At 33.1% G+C, this 6,010-nt stretch overlaps 1 pseudogene; it reads left to right on the top strand.

The window, feature by feature from the left end:
- The first annotated feature begins 4,811 nt into the window (after positions 1 to 4,811).
- On the top strand, positions 4,812 to 5,583 carry LOC116870431 (annotated as a pseudogene).
- Positions 5,584 to 6,010: the final 427 nt, after the last annotated feature.

The following is a 6,010-nucleotide window of genomic DNA, read 5'->3' as shown; positions in this document are numbered from 1 at the left end:
TTGTATAGTTTTCAGATCACAGAATAGATCTTTTACTTCTTTGGTTAGGTTAATTCTTATGTGTCTTATGGTTTTTGGTGTAGTTGTAAAAGGGGTCAATTCCTTGATTTTTCTTTCTACGGCTTCAATTGTTGGTGTATAGAAATGCAACTGATTTCTGTACATTGATTTTTGTATCATATGATATTGTTAAACTTATGTATTAATTTTAGGAATATTTTGATGGAGTTGTTGGGTTTGGGTTTTCCACATGAAGTGTCATTTTAGACCTAAAGACACCTGCAGATTGCAAGTGAGGGAATGGAGAATGATTCATCATGCTATTGTATGTCAAAAGAAAGCTGGAGTATCAGTGCTTATATTAGACAAACTAGATTTTAAACCAAAGACTAACAAGAGATGAAGAAGGGCACTCTACCATAATAAAGTGTTCTATCCAACAAGAAGATCTAACAGTTGTGAATATTTATGCCCCAACTTGGGAGAACCCAAATGTATAGAACAGTCAATAACAAGCAGAAAGGAACTCACTGATAATAATACAATTATATTAGGGGATTTTAACACTCACATCAATTAAGAGATGATCTAAGCAGAAAATCAATAAGGAAGCAATTTATTTGAATGACACACTGACTTAACAGATAATACTCATGACATTTTATCCTACAGCAACAGAATACACATTCGTTTTGAATGCACATGGGCTATTGTCCAGAATAGATCACATACTAGGTCACAAATGAGACTTCAACAAGTACAGAAAGATTGTGATCACACCATGCATATTTTCTGACCACAAAATTATGAAAGTTGAAGTCAACCACGTGAAAAAAGTTAGAAAGACCACAAATACATGGAGGTTAAAGAACATCCTCAAAAAGAATGAATGGGTCAACCAGGTAATTAGAGAAAAAATTTAAAAATACATGAAAACAAATGATAATGAAAACATGATGGTCCACAACCTTTGGGATACAGCAAAAGCAGACGTAAGAGGGAAGTATATAACAAATAGAGACCTACCTCAAGAAACATATATTAAAACATATATTAAATATTGGATATAACTGACACCTCTAGAGTACTGAAAATTCCTGTTTCAAAATCTGCAATATGGTACATCATTCATAAATATATATTAAATTAAGTTTAATGCTGCCAGTGTTAAAGGAATAAAAAAGTTAAGATAACATTAAGAAGAGAGTTTTAATCAATTTCATGAATCTAATTTATGGGTTAATACATATACAATGTGGCTTTCTTTTCAATCTGTAAAGTTCAACATCACTTATTGTTTGGTAATTTTTTCTATAATAAAAAATTACTTCATAATAATTAAATATTTCAAATTTTAACATTATGCTTTGGCTTACTGATTTTTCAATGATGTACATGTTACACATTTTTTCATAATTCTCCCTTCCTTATGTGGAGGCCACACACATATAAGAGACCAAAAAAAAAAAAAAAGCGTGTTCTTTTTATGTGTACTTTTTTTTTCTTCGTCTCTGGAGTTTTAAATTTTATTTAGTTTATCTTATGTGATGTCTTTAAATTAAATGCAATACTATCAATGTTGCCACAATCCTGCAACTTACATTTCAATTGTTTGGCAATAATAAAAATTTTTATAAGATTGTAAAAAAATAGGCAAAATCTTATTTCAATATTTGATGCTCTATCTAATTTTTACTTTGACTATTTCTATATATTGTTCTCATGTTGCAAAGATAATTCTATCTGAAGTCATCTCAGAGAATAAAACTAATCTAAGGTAATATTCTTTTGAGAATGAAAATTGGTCATCTTTCCTAGGTATCACGTCTTGTTGAGATATTTGCACATGTTAACATACAAAGTCAGATTATTATGCACTCCAGGAAATCCTTTTAAATGTTAACAGATATGTTAACCAGTGATAGACTAAATTTTAAAACATGTGATTCTTATTTCTTTTCCTTTATTTCTTTACATTCAGAAGTTTGTACTATTATTTTGTTATAGACAAAGTTGGATCTTTTTTGGAAAATCACAGTAGCTCTGGAGATGGTCTTGAACATATTTCCAATTGCTTATATTTAAGACTGTACACTTTCTCCACCCACATGTTTCTCTCTATACCATTAACAAGGTAAAATCTTGGTATCAACGCATACCAAAAGCTTGAAAAGATAATAATGGCTAATATTTTTAAAAGACCATGTGCCTGGTCCAGGTTTAAGCACTTAGCATGTATCAATTTACTTATTCTTACAGAAATCCCATTTGGATATCAGTAGTATTATCAGATTATCAATTCTAGTTAACAGATGAGGAAATGGAGTCAGGAAGAGCTAACATAATTTCCCCAAGGTCACACAATTTGAAAATGACAGAAACATAACTCAAACCCAGATGGTCTGGCCCCAGAGATAGCACTCTTTTTTTTTTTTTTTTCCCCACTAGCTTTTTAAAGTTTTAAATTATGTTAATGGAGACACAAAATCCTGTTGTTACACTGAAATGTAAATGTTAACATGGCACATAGAAAATTAACAATGACCTTACCATTGTTTTTTGTACCATACCAGAGTACTGAATATGATGTTAAGTTGTACTTAACTTGGGATAAAAATGTTTCTGTTATATACTTTTGCTGTGTGTCTACAAACTCCAGAGATAATCTTAATTAGGAAGTGATCTGAATAAATGTACACTGATCATTCTGGTAGGGAAGAAAATAACTATCTACTTGAATAACTAGCTTTATGCTGTTCCATCATTCTATGTATTTGTGCCATACTAACTTTGAAGATTATGATGCTATAAAATTAAATCCTCTATTTTATAATTATACTAAAAATTCATAGTTTCAGCTTTGCTCTGCTTAAGAATAAATGGTTACAAAAAAAGCTGGTTGAATAGTGGACAAAAATCAGCTGTTTGATATAAAAATATGTAATTAAAAATATATATTTACCAGGGCACCTGGGTGGCTCAGTGAGTTAAGCTTCTGCCTTCGGTTCAGGTCATGATCTTAGATCCTAGGATTGAGCCCCACATCAGGTTCTCTGCTCAACAGGGACCCTGCTTCCCTTCCTCTCTCTCTGCCTACCTCTCTGCCTACTGGTGATCTCTTTCTGTCAAATAAATAAACAAAATCTTTAAAGATATATATATATATAAAATATACCAAATTGAATATTTTGTTCTTAAATTACTAAAATAGCTATTTATGTCATTTGTCTATTACTCTCAAACTTGACAACTGAGTTTAAAATGTCTGTTTTGAAGTGCCTGTCCGGCTCAGTCAATAGAATATGTGACTCTTGACCTCAGGGTTATGAGTTTGAGCCTCACATTGGAGGTAGAGATTACTAAATTAATTAATTAATTAATTAATTTTTTTTCAAGCTATTCCAATCTGGTTTATGATACATTGCAAATTACCTATAAGGTATCAAATATTATACATAACTATTGCTATATCTTTCTAAAACCCAACATATATATTTGATAAAATACAAGCAGAAACATGAAATTTATGGTTTGGAAGGCAGCATGATAGTGAGAAAACAGCTCCAAACTTAGGGTATGTGAGACTTTGATTCCGGTCCCAGTTCTGTTAAGTGTCTGTGTGGATTTGAGAAGTATTCCCTCAACTCTCTGCTCCTTAAACTTCTTGTTAAATAAAACACTTCAAGGGCGCCTGGGTGGCTCAGTGGGTTAAAGCCTCTGCCTTTGGCTCAGGTCATGATCCCAGGGTCCTGGGATTCAGCCCCTCATCGGGCTCTCTGCTCACCAGGGAGCCTGCTTTTCCCTCTCTCTCTGCCTGCCTCTCTGCCTACTTGTGATCTCTGTCTGTCAAGTAAATAAATAAAATCTTTTAAAAAAATAAAAAAATAAAAACAAGTGGCAAGATTTCATTCTTTCTTATGGCTGAATAATATTTTACTATATATATATATATATTACACACACACACATATACATATGTATACATGTATATACATATGTGTGTGTGTATATATATATATATATTATATATAATATCTCTAAATTTGTCTTATCCATTCACCTATTGACAGACACTTGGGCTGCTTTTGAATTTTTGTATTTTCCCAGAAATAGTGATATGCAATATGATAACTTTCTCATGATGTTGCTGAGCAGCAACAGTAAGCTGTAGCTCCCAGTCAGCAACATGATCACAAGGGTAAAAAAAAAACTTAGAAACATTTTGTATCCATATAGTCATTTTGTTTTTCCTCTTTTAGTACAGTTGTTAATAAATTACATAAAATACTCAATAATTTATTATAAAATAGACTTTTCATTAGATGATTGTGCCTAGCTTTGGCAAATTTTAAGTGTTCTGAGCATGTTTAAAATTAGCTAGGCTATAGGGTGCCTGGTGACTCAGTTGATTAAGTGTCCAACTCTTGAATTCAGCTCAAGTTATGGTCTCAAAACTCTGAGATGGACCCCCCCCCCACCGCCACTGGACTCTGCACTGAGCATGGAATCTGTTTATGATTCTCTCTCTCCCTCTGCTCCCCACTGATGGTCACACTTTCCCCCTCTTAAAAAAATGGCTAGGTTAAGCTATGATATTTAGTAGGGTAGGTGTATTAAATGCATTTTTTACTTATGATATTATCAACTTATGATTAGTTATTCAGGATATAACCCCACTGTAAGTTGAGGAAAATCCGTATTATGTTACATCAATCCTATTGCTTTCAATCTATTCTGTAAAGACTGCCCAGCTAAATACCATTTTCGTAGCTTTTTTTTACCATGCCTTGGAGGTAGTACGCGATTTCAAGATGAAGCTGAACATCTATTTCCCAACTACTGGCTTCTAGAAACTCAATGAAGTGGATGATTAATGCAAACTTTGTACTTTTTATGAGAAGCTTATGACCACAGGAGTTGCTGTGATGCACTGGTTGAAGGCTGGAAGGATTACATGGTCTGAGGTAGTGGCCGTGATGACAAACTAGGCTTCCCCAGGAAGCAGGGTGTCTGACCCATGGCCATGTCTGCCTGCTGCTAAGGAAGGGGCATTGCTGCTACAAACCAAGGAAGACAGGAGAAAGAAAGGCAAATCTGGTCAGAGTTGCATTGTGGATGCCAGTCTCTGTGTTCCCCCTCAACTTGGTCTTTATAAAAAAAAAAAAAAAAAAAAAAAAAGGTGTAGGGGTGGGGGAGAAGAACATCCCTGGACTCACTGATACTACTGTGCATCATCACTTGGGGCCCAAAAGAGTTGGAAGAATCCTTAAACTTTTCCATCTCTAAAGAAGATGATGTCCATCAATATGTTGTGAAAAAACCCCTAAAAAAGATAGTAAGAAACCTGGAACCAAAGCGCCCAAGATTCAGCCTCTTATTACTCCGTGTGTCCTCCAACACTAACGTCTGTGTATAGCTCTGATAAAACAGAGCACTAAGAAAAATAAGGAAGAGGCTGCAGAATATGCTAAACTTGCCATCAAAAGAATGAAAGAGGGCACAGAAAAACACCAGGAACAGATTGCTAAGAGACAGAGGCTTTCCTTTCTGAAAGCTGCTACCTCTAAGTCCGAGCCCAGTTAAAAATGAGATTTTCTAAAAGTGACAAAAAATAAGATTAGACATCTAAATAAATAAATTAATTAATTAATAAATAAACAAGCAAATAAATACATAAATTTTTTGTGATTTTAGGTTTTTTTTTCATAAAATCCAAAATCTGACATTTTCATTGTTCTTCCACAACTTTCTCTCTTTAAATATCTTAGAATATTAGATAAAACACACACATAAAATTTAAATTTTAGTATATATTAAGGGAATATAGATGTTTAGAATATGTACAACAGTAAAATAGTAAGCATAAATGCACAACTATTTAAATTATCTTATGATGCAAATTTCATCAGGTTTTTATTAATGTGTCATCATTAGAAATTATCATAACCCCTGCTGGATTTACATTTAAGATTACTGCTTCATGATCACTTTCAGAGTGATCAACTCAGCA

Source organism: Lontra canadensis, unplaced genomic scaffold (genome assembly GCF_010015895.1).
Source record: "Lontra canadensis isolate GAN:19392208 unplaced genomic scaffold, GSC_riverotter_1.0 scaffold1, whole genome shotgun sequence".
Lineage (NCBI taxonomy): Eukaryota > Metazoa > Chordata > Mammalia > Carnivora > Mustelidae > Lontra > Lontra canadensis.
This window is presented reverse-complemented; position numbering and strand designations above follow the sequence as displayed.